Below are 13,696 nucleotides of genomic sequence, written 5' to 3'. Positions count from 1 at the left end.
CACAAAAGAACAGCAACGATTAGTCTTTGTAGACTTATGCAAAATGGCAAATCCCAAGTGGCTTTGGTGCAGGAACCCTATTTTCGCAAGGGTAGCTTTTACCTAGGTAACCTAGTGAACCCGGTTTTGCTGCTTTCAGTAATGAAATGGCAAACTCTCGATCAATGCCGCGTGCATGTGTACTTGTTAACAACGCTATCGTTGCTACACTTATCTCTGAATTAACAACAAGAGATGTATGTGCTGTCACAATTGATGCAACTGGCGGATCCCCGTCAGGAAATACGTCTATTGTTCGGTTTATTTACCACATGATAAACCATCCCCTACGGATGCTTTCAAACAAGTTGTCAGTTATTGCACGTCAAAAGGCCTTCCGCTAATTGTCGGTAGTGATGCTAATGCTCATCACATCATCTGGGTAGCTCGGATATTAATCTGAGAAGCTCCAGCTTGATGGAATACTTAAGTAGTACCGAACTTGGTTAACTTATCATAGGCAATCGCCCAACCTTTATGGTATCTAATAGAGCAGAAGTATTAGACATAACTCTTTGCTCCAATAGAATCAGTCACGAGTTGACGAATTGGCATGTGTCAGATGAGAAATCCATATCTGACCATCGCTACATCTATTTTGATCAGTTGAATGTTTCTTCGCAGACCTTGCGTTTTAGAAATCCCCGTTCAACCAACTGGGATCTCTATACAGAGTTGCTCTAGTCAAAATTTCATGGATATCTACCTTCTATAGAAACTCCTACCGACTTGGATGATGCCGTTGATACTGCATATCGTTGCATATCGTGGAAGGTTTTGAAGAAGCTTGCTCCTTGCGTTCTGTGAAAACCTCAAGAGGATCCCCGTGGTGGAATTCCGATTTGGCTAAGCTCAGGAAGCAGTGTAGAAGGAGTTGGAACAGACGCCATTCAGCAGGGACGGATTCTTTCAAGTTGGCTCGCAAAGCTGACAAGAAGGCTCTACGATCTGCTGAACGATTCGGCTGGAAAAACCTTTGCGCAAATGTTTCCAATTTGAGTGAAGCCACTCGATTGAACAAAATTCTTGCGAGATCCAAGGATTTCCAAGTTGGCGAAATTCGCAAGCCAAATGGCGACTACACTTCTTCTGACGAAGAAGCGTTAGAGCACTTATTTGATACACACTTCCCTGGATGTGTAGATATTGCATCTTCGGATGTTCCTGATGTCTTTTCATGTAGTTATGGGTCTTGGGCTCAGGCTCGTAGAATCATAACTACTGAATCGATTCAATGGGCTCTTAATAGTTTTGCTCCTTACAAATCTCCAGGGAAGATGGAATCTATCCCGTTCTTCTTCAGAAGGGTTTTGAGCATATCAAACATGTTTTGAAAAACTTTTAGTATGCAGTTTTGCTACTGGGTATATTCCCATATCCTGGCGGGATGTCACTGTAAAGTTTATCCCAAAAGGAGGACGTGCTTCGTATGAAGAAGCAAAGAGTTTTAGACCCATCAGTCTGACCTCATTTCTTCTGAAATGCTTAGAACGCATTATCGATCATCACATTCGTGATGACTGTTTGGCAAACATGCCTCTTCATGTTAATCAACATGCTTACCAATCTGGAAAGTCCACCGTGACTCTTCTACACAAGGTTGTCTACGACATCGAAAAAGCATTTGCTCAAAAGCAATCATGCTTGGGTGCGTTCTTAGATATTGAGGGTGCTTTTGACAACGTGTCTTTCGATGCAATATTGGAAGCCGCACGTTGTCATGAGCTTCCTAATATAATAACCAAATGGACCAGATGCTTAAAACCGACATCTCTACTCGACACTACGTCAAGCAACGATTGGGAAATTAAGTGTCTGTGGCTGCCCTCAAGGGGAGTATTATCTCCACTTTTGTAAAACCTCGTTGCAGATACGCTATTGAGATTACTCAATAATGGCGGTTTTTCTACCTATGGATTTGCCGACGACTATCTAATATTAATAGCCGGTTTGTGTATTACTACTTTATTCGACCTGATGCAAAATGCTCTTCAGGCAGTCGAAAGTTGGTGTCGCCAATATGGCCTTTCGGTTAATCCAAATAAAACATCTATTGTACTTTTCACGGAAAAACGTAACCGTAATGGTATTCGCCCATTACATCTTTTTGACTCTGAAATCAATGTAACGGATCAGGTAAAGTATGTGGGACTAATTCTTGATTCCAAGCTCTCCTGGACTCCTAACATTGAGTTCAGAGTCAAAAGGCATGTATGGCTTTCGGTCAATGCCGACGAACTTTTGGTAAAACTTGAGGTCTTAAACCCAAATACATATATCAAATGGATTTACACAACGGTTGTATGACCAATTTTGGCTTATGGATGTCTTGTGTGGTGGCAAAAAGGGGAAGTGAGGACAATTCAGTCTAAATAAGGCCATCTTCAAAGGATGTGTCTAATGGCAATGACTGGTGCGTTCTCTTCGACGTGGCCCACTACACATACATCTCAAACAAGAAGCACTTTCTTGTACTTACCGATTATGGGTTCTCGGTTTCATGGAAGAGAATCCTGTAAACCGCAGTTATACACGCACTTCGTTGTTACAGCTTATGGTTGATTGGGACAGAACAGTCCTTGCTCCAAGTGATCTCACACTCGCTAGTAGTTTCCCTTATAGGACATTTTCAACACAATTCCCCTCGCGGGATGAGTGGACATCTGGCTATTTGGAGAGAAGTATGTCGGACAGCATTGTTTGTTATACTGACGGCTCCCTCTTCGAAGGTAGAGCGGGTGCAGGTGTCTACTCGCGTGAGCTAAGATTGAAACAGTCCCACTCACTGGGTAGACACTGCACTGTCTTTCAAGCGGAAATATTTGCCATTATGTGTGGAGTGCAATCCGCACTGCAGAAACACATAATGGGCAAAGTTTCCGCACTGCAGAAACACAAAGGGCACTTCTGTTCAGATAGTCAAGCAGCTATCAAAGCCCTCGCTTCGGCCAACTCAAGGTCGAAGTTAGTAATCGCATGTCGAACTCAAATAGAGGAACTGAATTCAGTTAATACATTGCACCTTATATGGGTCCATTCTTCCATAGCTGGAAACGAATTGGCTGATGAGTTAGCTCGCACTGGAGCATCACAAGACGTTTTTGGTCCTGAGCCAGCTATTCCAATATCTAAGTGTTGAGTGAAGCGTTTGATTAGCTCTTGGGCTTCCACTCAGCACACACGGTATTGGAGTAGTTTGGATTCATGTCGACAAACAAAATTGTATATCCGAGAGCCATCTCCGGTAGTAGCTAACTATTTAGCTAATCAGAATTGCAGTGTCTTAGTCAAGGCCTTGACAGGTCACTGCCGACTCAACTATCACATGGCAAATATTCAACGTGTTGAATCCTTTGTCTGTGATGGTTGTGAATCCGATTATGGAACTTCTTATCATCTGATTGCAACAGCGTTTCCAAATATTTGGTAAACACTTACTAAGTGAAATTGACTACAGAAACCTGAACCTTCAAAGTATTCTGTTGTCATAACCCGTTGTGGTAAGGAGCTATGAGCTTTTGTACGTGTTGTATACGTTGTATGCCCCCTTCAAGGGTACCCAAACTTCTCATTTTTCTCCCATCCATATTCCTTTCCTTTTTGTTCACTTCCTTTTCCGTCAGGTGCGTGATGAGAAAGGCTGTGAAGGCGATGGCACAAATCTCACGAATTGAGGTGAACGTGCCCCTGGAGCCGACGTTCTGATACCTAATACCTGATCATGAGGAAATTTACAAAATACAGGATTCACAGCTCTTCATACAAGCGGATCCTAGATGAGAGGTAGATGTGGGTACAATGTTGTAGATGCGGAATACACTCGCGTTTTGAAGAGCACCCCATTCAAAAAGGAAGCCAAATGTAAGATAAGAAGGGAAAGTTTAACAATAGAACAGCAGTACCAACCTTCCAGTGTAATGAGCCCCTCATAGTAAAGCATACTAAGTCTTTTTTTTCCTGTCGGGTACAATATCCACTGCGACCAGATATTTGATCTAAGTATACTAAGTCTTTAGTGAATTGTAACATTTCGGAAGATGAAGAGAAAATGGTGGGATCGGTATCAAGAATGAGGAATGAGAATTTTTAACAGATGATCAGAATATAATTGAGGGGTTTTGATCAAATTTGAGACGAATACAGCAAAAAGTGCTCTGGTTTTAAAGCTTTGCAGCAATATGTTGATATAGTTCGTTCGCACATCCAAGTTATTTAACACAATTTAAATTTACCTATTGTTCCATGCTTATGAAAATAAGACGACAACATATGGGAGTCTGTCATAACAAAATAAGCTTTCGAAAATATATGATTCCACCTCCATATGTTCTATTGGTCCAACTGAATCCACCCATCGGGCCAGTCCGACAATAATAATAGCTCCAATAAAATGTATTATTTTCAATGAATCAATAATACCCATAAAACGAACAAGATTTCATTGATTTTTTTTTTCTGCAATTCGTTCGTTCTCAATTTATCAACTCACAATCAGCATGTGACTGCACAACCAGTAACGAAAGTCAGAAAATGAGTACAAAAAACGCCACCAGTTACCAACATGCATCGTAAATAAGTGCATCTGAAATATTTATTGAATATCGCCAACCATCATCATTCACTTATATCTGTTGCCATTCTCATTTTTCCTCCGGTCTATCCGGAATGTGCAAGAGCAGAAAATACGCGTTCCGAAAAATATGAATAAATTGTATGCCTCAGTCACCACCAGCAGGGACCCGTTCCATCAGTCATCCAGCTTTTACCCCCCTTTTCGCGGTTCGGAACCGTCAGCCCACTGCCGTGGTTATCTGAGGGACATAGACCGCTGCTGGCTGTGCTGCTGCACCACCACTGAAGTATGCGCAAACAATATCAGATTGTGTGACGAAGATAGCGCTTTCGAAAAATTTTCGGTTCGATTCGCTTAATTAATTCATAACAGGACGAAAGTGAACCGGGCATGAAATGTCATCTTCCACTAGCACAAGTCAGTTGGAGGAAAAAGTGGCAATTGAATAAAAAAGGAGGTTTCCACTAGGTCGGATTAATTCACTAGTGTGATATCTAGAGCACTGTTACGTATCCATTAGAAATATTTAAAATAATGAAAAAATCGAGGGGATTATTTCAGCGATGTGCAATGGAGTGTCAGTTCGATTCCTGCACTAGTAAAGGGACGTACGAGCAAAGGGTGATTTCTTTTATTTGTACCTACTTGGTGTCTTAAATTTATCTTCTTTTCAATATTTGATATCTATGATATACGATTGCAAAAATGGTAACTTTGCTAGGAAACCTCAAATTCATAGCTGTGGAGTACTGAATAAACACTAAGCTGTAAAGCCGCATAGGGGAATGCAATGCCAAAACTTTTTCATAGATCAGTTTCCCACTCTCATTGCTACTTCCTTTTCGACGATATCAACACCCTTCTCGCGAAACCAATGTGGTTCGATACATTTTCCAGACTGTAAATACGAAAGCAGAAGCACAAAAATCACTGGTCGTGTTCGTTCAGCTTCATCCGTCAAAACGAGCCATTTGCAGACGTTAAAAATCTCCTGCCATTACCGGCCAACCGATCATTAATTAGGGCGCTTGAAGAGGCGAAAGAATGGACTTGTGTTGCTAATTTACGAGCGAATTATGCAACAAACGAATATTAATTTTCTACTAAAAGAGTGTTCAGGCGGAAAATGGAACCGTGTTTCGCACGCTTGCCTGCTGCCCGGGGGAAAAGTTTCAATTTTCTATTTTCTTCTTATCGTTTATGCATCGGATGTATTTATGGGGTTCGGGTTGAAACTGCATTCTCTCGGAAGCGCGTGGTAAGTTGTCGTATTTATTTAGCAAAGTCGGCACCTTTCAGTAATTGATGAGTATGGAAAAATTATGCAGATTTATTCAATAGTAGTTCCAGTGTTTATTCACTTTTGTAAGTGAATTAAGTATTGGAGTCATGACATCGAGCTTTAGTGATGGATGAAGCACCTAGAATACAAAAAATGGGGGCTCCAGTTGGTGAATTTATTTATTATAATCTCAGTGGAAACCACCGTTTACTGGTTGGTTGCATGTATACACGTTGAAGTATCGTTGACAAATCCGATCTTTTAATCGCATCAGGTTTGAAATAACTTTATAACAGTGTGAATAAACAACAAATAAACTCAGTAAGTGCCTCCAATGGTGATGACCACGTTCGCTTTAACGATATTGGTTTTCAACATGCGATTTTCGCGAACAAAAAAAAACAAAAGCTCAACAATCTTCTTCCCCGAATGAAACTCCAAACGGTACCCAGGTAGAAAGTGCTAACTAACAAAATAAACCAACTACCAACGAGTAACACCGATTTTCGAAATCGGTCGGTGCACGCGCAACCCACAAAACTGCAGCACCCGGCATCAACCTCGCGATACTAACGGGTGAGCAAAAGTTTTAACTTGTTCTATTTCAAAAGTGACTGTGCGGCGAGAGTTCACGGTGAAACTATGTCTCGTGATAATTTTCTCCCCACACAACAGTATAGCGCGAACTGCTGAAATATGTGCCACCTTTGACGGGACGCTGCTGGCCACAGAGCTGGAACAATGTGGTTCGTTTCTAGGAATGACCATCACGACGAATAAACGCTCGAAGGATTTAGAATTGCATTACGCCGGTCTTGGTTTCACGATGTTAACTCATTCTCGCTTGAAATGGGGGTCACGCGGTATGGAAAGCGGAGAGCTCATCAGTAGCATTGTGCCTAAATTTTTGAAATTCAGTTACAAAAAGTTTTAGTTGCTGAACCGTTTCAACGAAAGTAGGAAGTGTATCAGAAATATGCGGTCGTTGGATGAAGCAGACTATATGGGTTATATCCCCAGAATGTGTTCCTATTAAGCACTAAAACATACGATTAGTGGTTGGCTTCGTTTAGCTTAGACTGGCTGTACATATCAATGGATACTGCTACGTGATTGATCAGAATTGATGTAAATCGCACTACGATGCAAATAAATAGAGGCTGGAATTTACCACCCATTCTCAAAGTACACGTTTCAAGAGCACCCAAATGAAGACCAATAACTACGTCATCACAGAAAGAACTGGAGTATAAGTGCCATACGGCCAAAAATGTTGTTTGCCCGAACTTTTTTTTTTTTGTATCTTTATTAAAGAGACTTTCAGCCCGAGGCTGGCTCGTCTCCGCGATTTGCCCGAACTTGTCATTTGTTCGAAAATGTCGTTTGGTCGAGAATATCGTTTGTCAGCAAGAATCGTTTGGCCGAATAGGTGATTTTACACTTCTTATTTCGCGCTTCCCAGTCCTTATTTTACACTTTTCACATTCACTATTGTTCAGCCAAACGACATTTGTGACCAAATGATTCGTTCAGCAAAAGACATTTACAGTGCCGTTTGACCGCCCGACTGGTGGTTGGTATGAAACTGTACCCTAGACCTAGACTGACCCAGATCCTGTGGCTGAACCTACAGCGAGTCTCAGGTGAGGTCAATGTGGAGTAATTCGCTCATAAAACGTGATGAACTTATAGCTAATACAAAATCACGATAATAAAGAAAAACAATCGCTCATCAGCTCGACGAATGAACCGAAGGGCACTCAACTGGAGATAATTGAACGCATTGTGGCAGCAAGTCCACGAGGTGGTCAATACCAGAGTCAGCGATGACAGATTGCTTCAACATTAATTCCGTAGATTCACTCAAAAATTTTGGCTGTCCCTATTTCGGCTGCTTATCTACAATCCTAGATAACAACACGACCACTAACCGTCAAAATTTATAGCTACTGGTCTTGTTATATCCCAACTTTTATAAAAATCTAAAAAAGAAAGAGATTCATAGGCACTGTGCATACAGGAGCATACAGGTTTCCACACTCGTCATGATGGCAATTGGCAGTTGTTATACATATTCTTCACAGTAGCTGTTTCCAACACTGAGACTACCATTTCCGCATTTTATTTATTGAACTTTTATTGATTCTACATAGAATCAGTTTAATATAATTATTATTTTTCAGAGCATTTCAAATTATCAGGCTGATTACTTGGCTGTTTAGTACTAATAGATTTGAGCATTCTTGAATATCGACCCTGCATGAGAACAATCCCGAGAAAAGTTTTCCTAATTTAAAGACGGAAATGTTTCGATGACAATTAGTCACCACGAAATAGACAAGGATAACGTTCGGCCGCAGCAGGGACTATGTCCAAGGGCTTGACGATCCCTCCCCAGGCCATCTGCGAGTTGTGGCGCCTGCCTAGGATGTGGTGGGGTTTGACAGTGGGCCCTGTTAAACCTCTATAAAAAGCTGCATGAATCCGCAAGTAGGCTCCGCCAAAGCGACCGTGTGCCGCTCAAAGCGCACAAGCCCAAGTCCTGGTGTTAGGTGGGACGCTAAACAGCCCTGACACGACGGCGCGGCCCTCCGACGAGACAGGAGGTTTGCGCAGGCCCAATAAGCTGCCTTTAAAAACAACTATTACGAACGACATAGAAGATAATACGACTCGATACAATCGGCAACGACCTAGGCGACGAATAAAGGATCACGATTGGAAGCTTGGAACATGGAACTACAAGTCGTTAGGGCCTCGCAGGTTGCGACAGGATAATCTACGATGAATTACATCCCCGCAGCTTCGATGTCGTAGCGCTGCAGGAAATCTGCTGGACAGGACAGAAAGTGTGGAAAAGCGGGCATCGAGCGGCTACCTTCTACCAAAGTTGTGGCACCACCAACGAGCTGGGAACCGGCTTCATAGTGCTGGGTAAGATGCGCTAACGCGTGATTGGGTGGCAGCCAATCAACGCAAGGATGTGCAAGCTGAGGATAAAAGGCCGTTTATTCAACTATAGCATCATCAACGTGCACTGCCCACACGAAGGGAAATCCGACGACGCGACAGAAGCGTTCTATGCGCAGCTGGAGCAGACATACGATGGATGCCCACTGCGGGACGTCAAAATCGTCATCGGTGACATGAACGCTCAGGTAGGAAGGGAGGAAATCTCGCTTAACTTTTCAAAAGGTCCTAAGTAACATTTTTTTCATGAATTAATTTAAATAGCGCAATCAACAGGAAAACATGAAAGCTTTCGATTGCAGTACTCAAATTAATTCATGAAAAAATGTTACTTAGGTCCTTTTGAAAAGTTAAGCGAGAAATGTATAGACCGGTCATCGGACCGGATAGTCTGCACACCGTATCGAATGACAACGGCCAACGATGCATAAACTTCGCAGCCTCCCGCGGAATGGTAGTCCGAAGCACTTTCTTCCCCCGCAAGAATATCCACAAGGTCACATGGAAATCACCTAATCAAGTAACGGAAAACCAAATCGACCACGTTCTAATCGACGGTAAATTGTTCTCCGACATCACGAACGTTCGCACTTACCGCAAATTAGCTAAAAATTTAGGAGGGTTATAAAAAGGGCAAATGCAATCGTTTAAGCATCGGGGGGCAAAAAAGTCAAAATTTGAATCACTCTACTGTACAACAAACGTAAGAGAACCATGCGGCTGAACCTACAGCGACTATCGGGTGAGGACATTGTGAAGCATTTCTCTCATAAGACGTGATGAACTTGTAGCCATTAAAAAAAACAAAATGAAGAAAAAAAAATCGCTCATGAGCTCGACGAACGAATCGAAGGGCGCTCAACTGGAGATAATTGAATGCATTGTGGCAGCAAGTCCCCGAGGTGGTCAATACCAGAGTCAGCTTCAATACCAATTCCGTAGATTCACTCAACAATTTTGGCTGTCCCTATTTTGGTGCTCATCCCAAGGATTGAATCCAAAAGAGAATGAAAAACTCAAAGGTGTAGCCCAATCGGGTTGTACGCAAAGGTGACGTAGGACTACGTAGCTTTTTGAAATTGATGGTATTTGCTATAAAAATTTGTGTCGTTTTATTTACATTGAGCAAACTGCTCGGAGGCCAAATGAATCAAGTCGAATAGTTGTTCCCAGATGAGATGGATGGATTTTGAGTCTCTAACCGTGGAATTAACATGACTCATCGGCCGCTGAAGTCACTCGACTGGCTTTTAGTCGGAGACATCGCAATTCTTACTTTGCCACGTACGCTTACATCGCGGGCGAAAACCAAACGTTGCAAATAAATATATTTGCGTTTGGTTTCACGCCACTTCTGATTCTGCTTATTTCTCCTTTATTTCGGCCATTTTTGAGGATGGTGTCCTCCAAAAAGGTCTTTATACAAAAGAAGGTTGATCCGACAATCCGATATGAACTTTCTTCAAAGTGCAAAACTCAATCGTAACTAGCAAATTTGATAGCGCGGCGGAGGGAGATGATGCAATTAATTTGAACGGATGGAATCACTAACAGCAACCAAGCTATCACGCTAAACCCGATGCCGCCGAAACAATCCATTTTCGCAATTAACTCTTTCTTTCTATAAAATGCTGGTCCTGAGAAGAACCAATTTTCTTTTCCCAATGCGTCTTTCCAATAACTAACTGCATCCAAACGCTTGTCAGCACCTTGCGTTGAAATGTGCCACTTGATGATTTTTCGCTAAGCCTCCACCATTTGGAATTAATTTTCAGCATCGCCACTGCTATCCACGCCTTCATGCTGCTGTGTCCGCTCCGCTGCATCAAAATTGTCGAACCGCTCATTCCGCTCTTTCCGCGGAATCGCGATCAAAAATGAAGTTGCGCGCGCCGGAAAGCAGCTTTCTTGTATTCAATAAATTAAGGCCGTTAGCCCCGCCCCTTTGTGATCTCTATGGTTGTAAATATAATGTGCACTCATAACGATTACTGAAGGGGCGGGGCTAATGAAATTACTTCATTAGATATAAGAAAGCTGTTTTCCGGCGCGCGCGATCCATTTTGATCGGGATTCCGCAGCAGACAACGGACCGTTCGGAGAAAGACAAATTCTAAGAATCCTATAAAATTTTCTCGCAAGATTCTGAATTTGGTTATGATATGTTGGTTATCTACGATGCGTATTGTTGCGAGGAATAACAACAGAAATTTGACTTAAGACGAAGTTTCTTCATATTACAAAACATTATCTCTTGGCATCTGTCTGTCCGAGCGACGTTCGCCGATGGGTAGTTGCTGTAGATAGTTTCCACTGAGGTGGCGTCTTCATTGATTTTATACAAACGCCATTATTTTATACAAAAGAAGGTTGATCCGACTATCCGAAATAATCTTTCTTCAAAGTACAAAACTCAATCGTAAATAGCGAATTTGATAGCGCGTCGGAGGGAGATGATGCAGTAAATTTGAATGGATGGGATCACTAACAGCAACCAAGCTACCACGCCAAACCCGATGCCACCGAAACAGTCCATTAACGCAATTAACTCTTTCTTTCCATAAAATGTTGGTCCTGAGAAGAACCAATTTTTCTTTTCCCAATGCTCCTTTCCAACTAACTGACACCACAATTTGTAATAAATTTTCAGCATCGGCACTGGTGGTGCGGGTTCACCACAGTGCTATTTTTATGGTCAACCCTTTCTTCATATGAAATGCTGGTTCGTTGAGGTTGAATGATCTGCAGCAACACATCGAGCACCACCACCAATGCGATGGGTTTTCTTTGAAAATGTTTTTAGCGCCTCCGTGATGCTGTGTCCGCTCCGCTGCGATCACTTTGATGCGTCCAATCTGCGTAAAATCTTGTTCAAACTGAGGGTTAGATCCAAACCCGCAAGTGATTGATTTTTGATGTCTGTGCTAGTGATGCATGTACGTGATTGGTTAGTTTACCTATTTCTAAACTTTTTATCAAATATCGACAATAAATAGTTAGAAAAATAGTATTTTCATATAAATAAAGAAGCGTTGACTCATCCTTGATCGCATGGTCTAAAAAAATTGAAAATCCATCGAGAAACGGCTGAGATATTAAAGTTTAAAGTCTATCATATTTTCGTGACGGTCCCCGATTTTCGCAATCGTAAAGTGTACCCCAATATAGAAAACACAGACGTAGTCCTACGTCAAAAATCTCTCACTTATCATCTCTGTATACACATACGATATGTAGCATACCGCAAGAGACTTTTTTCGCAAGCTGTCATGATAAAGAACTGATTCGGCAGACAATACCCCATGATAAATTTCTTTTAAAAAGCTCCAAACGCGGGGAGCGCTGCTTCTGATGATGCATTTTAACATGTTCTACACAACCCCATGAAACGGCTGTCATCCACGAACAACTCGCCTGAAGCCAAAAACATGGTGCTGGATGTAAACATTGCCGGTTAAGCAATAAACACACGAAGTCAGAACAATCGGATTCGTAAGCGGCATGTGTTGCATTGTTAAATTATTTTCAACGGGATGTATTTATTGCATTGTTGCGTGATTTTCGACGTTATTAATTGGCGCTTTGATGTTGCATGAAAAAGAAGAAGCAGAAAGATGATATTTAAAAAATTTCGCACGGGAAAACATACGAGGATATTTTTGAAACTCTTCTCTGAAATTCTAGAGGCAATTTAATAAAAAACGGTAAAGAGTACGGGGTTGGACTTTTCTTATACTGTGTATTAAGTATGATGTCACAGAATAAATATTGAAATTGAGATATATTGTGTTTATTGTGCAGTAGAAAACAAGGCTAACCCCGTACTGCTTACCGTTTTTAATTAAATTTCTTCTAGAATTTTATAGAAGTGTTTCAAAAATTGCTTCGTGTGTTTTCCCATGCGAATATGTTTGATTATCATCTTTCTGCTTCTTCTTCTTCATGCAACATCAAAGCGCCAATCACCAATGCTCTCGCGGCGGTTTGAACGGAGCTTAAAATTAGAAAGGCAACACTAGCGCCACCCAGGGGGGTGGTTCTACACAGCTGTGCGGTCCCCAACACGAAATGGGCAAAAACAAAGCGAAAATCCCCACTTTTCTGTGGGGGTTGCCTATCCGATTCTGTTTTAACGCACTTGTATATGGGAAAAGACGGCTTTGGCAGTTTTTGTTCTATCATTGGCAGGGGGGTTTTTGTCGACAAGTCCGTCATAAAAAAACCCCTGCCAATAATAGAACAAAACCTGCCAAAGCCGTCATTCCCCCTACAAGTTTGATAAATTTGTTATCATGGCTTGTTATGATTCGGAACAGTTTGTGTCTTTCTTTTATCGTTGTTCATTATCTATTGAGAGCGATTTCTGCAAACCCTGGCTCATCCACAATTCTAGATTACCAGAAGACCACTAACCGTCAAAATTTATAGTTACTGGTCTTGTTATATCCTAACTTTTATGAAAATTTTGAAAAGAAATAGATTCGTAGGCACAGTGCCCTATATAGGTTTCCACACTCGTCATAATGTCAATTGGCAGTTGCTATACATATTCTTGGCAATAGCTGTTTCCAACGCTGAGATTACCATTTCCGCATTTTATTTATTGAACTTTTATTGATTTAACATAGAACCAGTTTAACCCTTAAATGCGCAATGTTGTTTTAAAACAACAAACTGAAAATACGTTTAATGTTAATAATTTCAATGGTTATTTACGTTAAATATATTCCCGACGATTTCTAAAAAAATCGGCTTGCGCCTTTAAGGGTTAATATAATGGACTTCTTATTTTTCAGAGCATTACAAATTACAAGACTGATTACCTGGCTGTT

General features: G+C 41.5%; 2 protein-coding genes across 3 annotated transcripts in view; one reads left to right on the top strand and one right to left on the bottom strand.

Annotated features, from left to right (window-relative positions):
- The window catches only part of LOC134217085 (uncharacterized), a 74,456-nt gene that overhangs the window by 55,501 nt on the left and 5,259 nt on the right, over positions 1 to 13,696 (bottom strand). The window lies entirely within an intron of this gene.
- The window catches only part of LOC134217084 (uncharacterized), a 59,154-nt gene continuing 51,547 nt past the window's right edge, over positions 6,090 to 13,696 (top strand). The window contains exon 1 of one of the 2 annotated variants that reach the window (XM_062695848.1): positions 6,090 to 6,215. The gene's annotated coding sequence lies outside the window, so the exon portion shown is untranslated. Of the gene's footprint in view, positions 6,216 to 6,273; positions 6,471 to 13,696 lie in introns of those variants that run through there. The other variant, XM_062695847.1, reaches the window with a different exon arrangement.

This window comes from Armigeres subalbatus, chromosome 2, assembly GCF_024139115.2.
Source record: "Armigeres subalbatus isolate Guangzhou_Male chromosome 2, GZ_Asu_2, whole genome shotgun sequence".
Lineage (NCBI taxonomy): Eukaryota > Metazoa > Arthropoda > Insecta > Diptera > Culicidae > Armigeres > Armigeres subalbatus.
The sequence above is the reverse complement of the archived record's forward strand: the minus strand, read 5'-3'. Positions and strand labels throughout refer to the sequence as shown.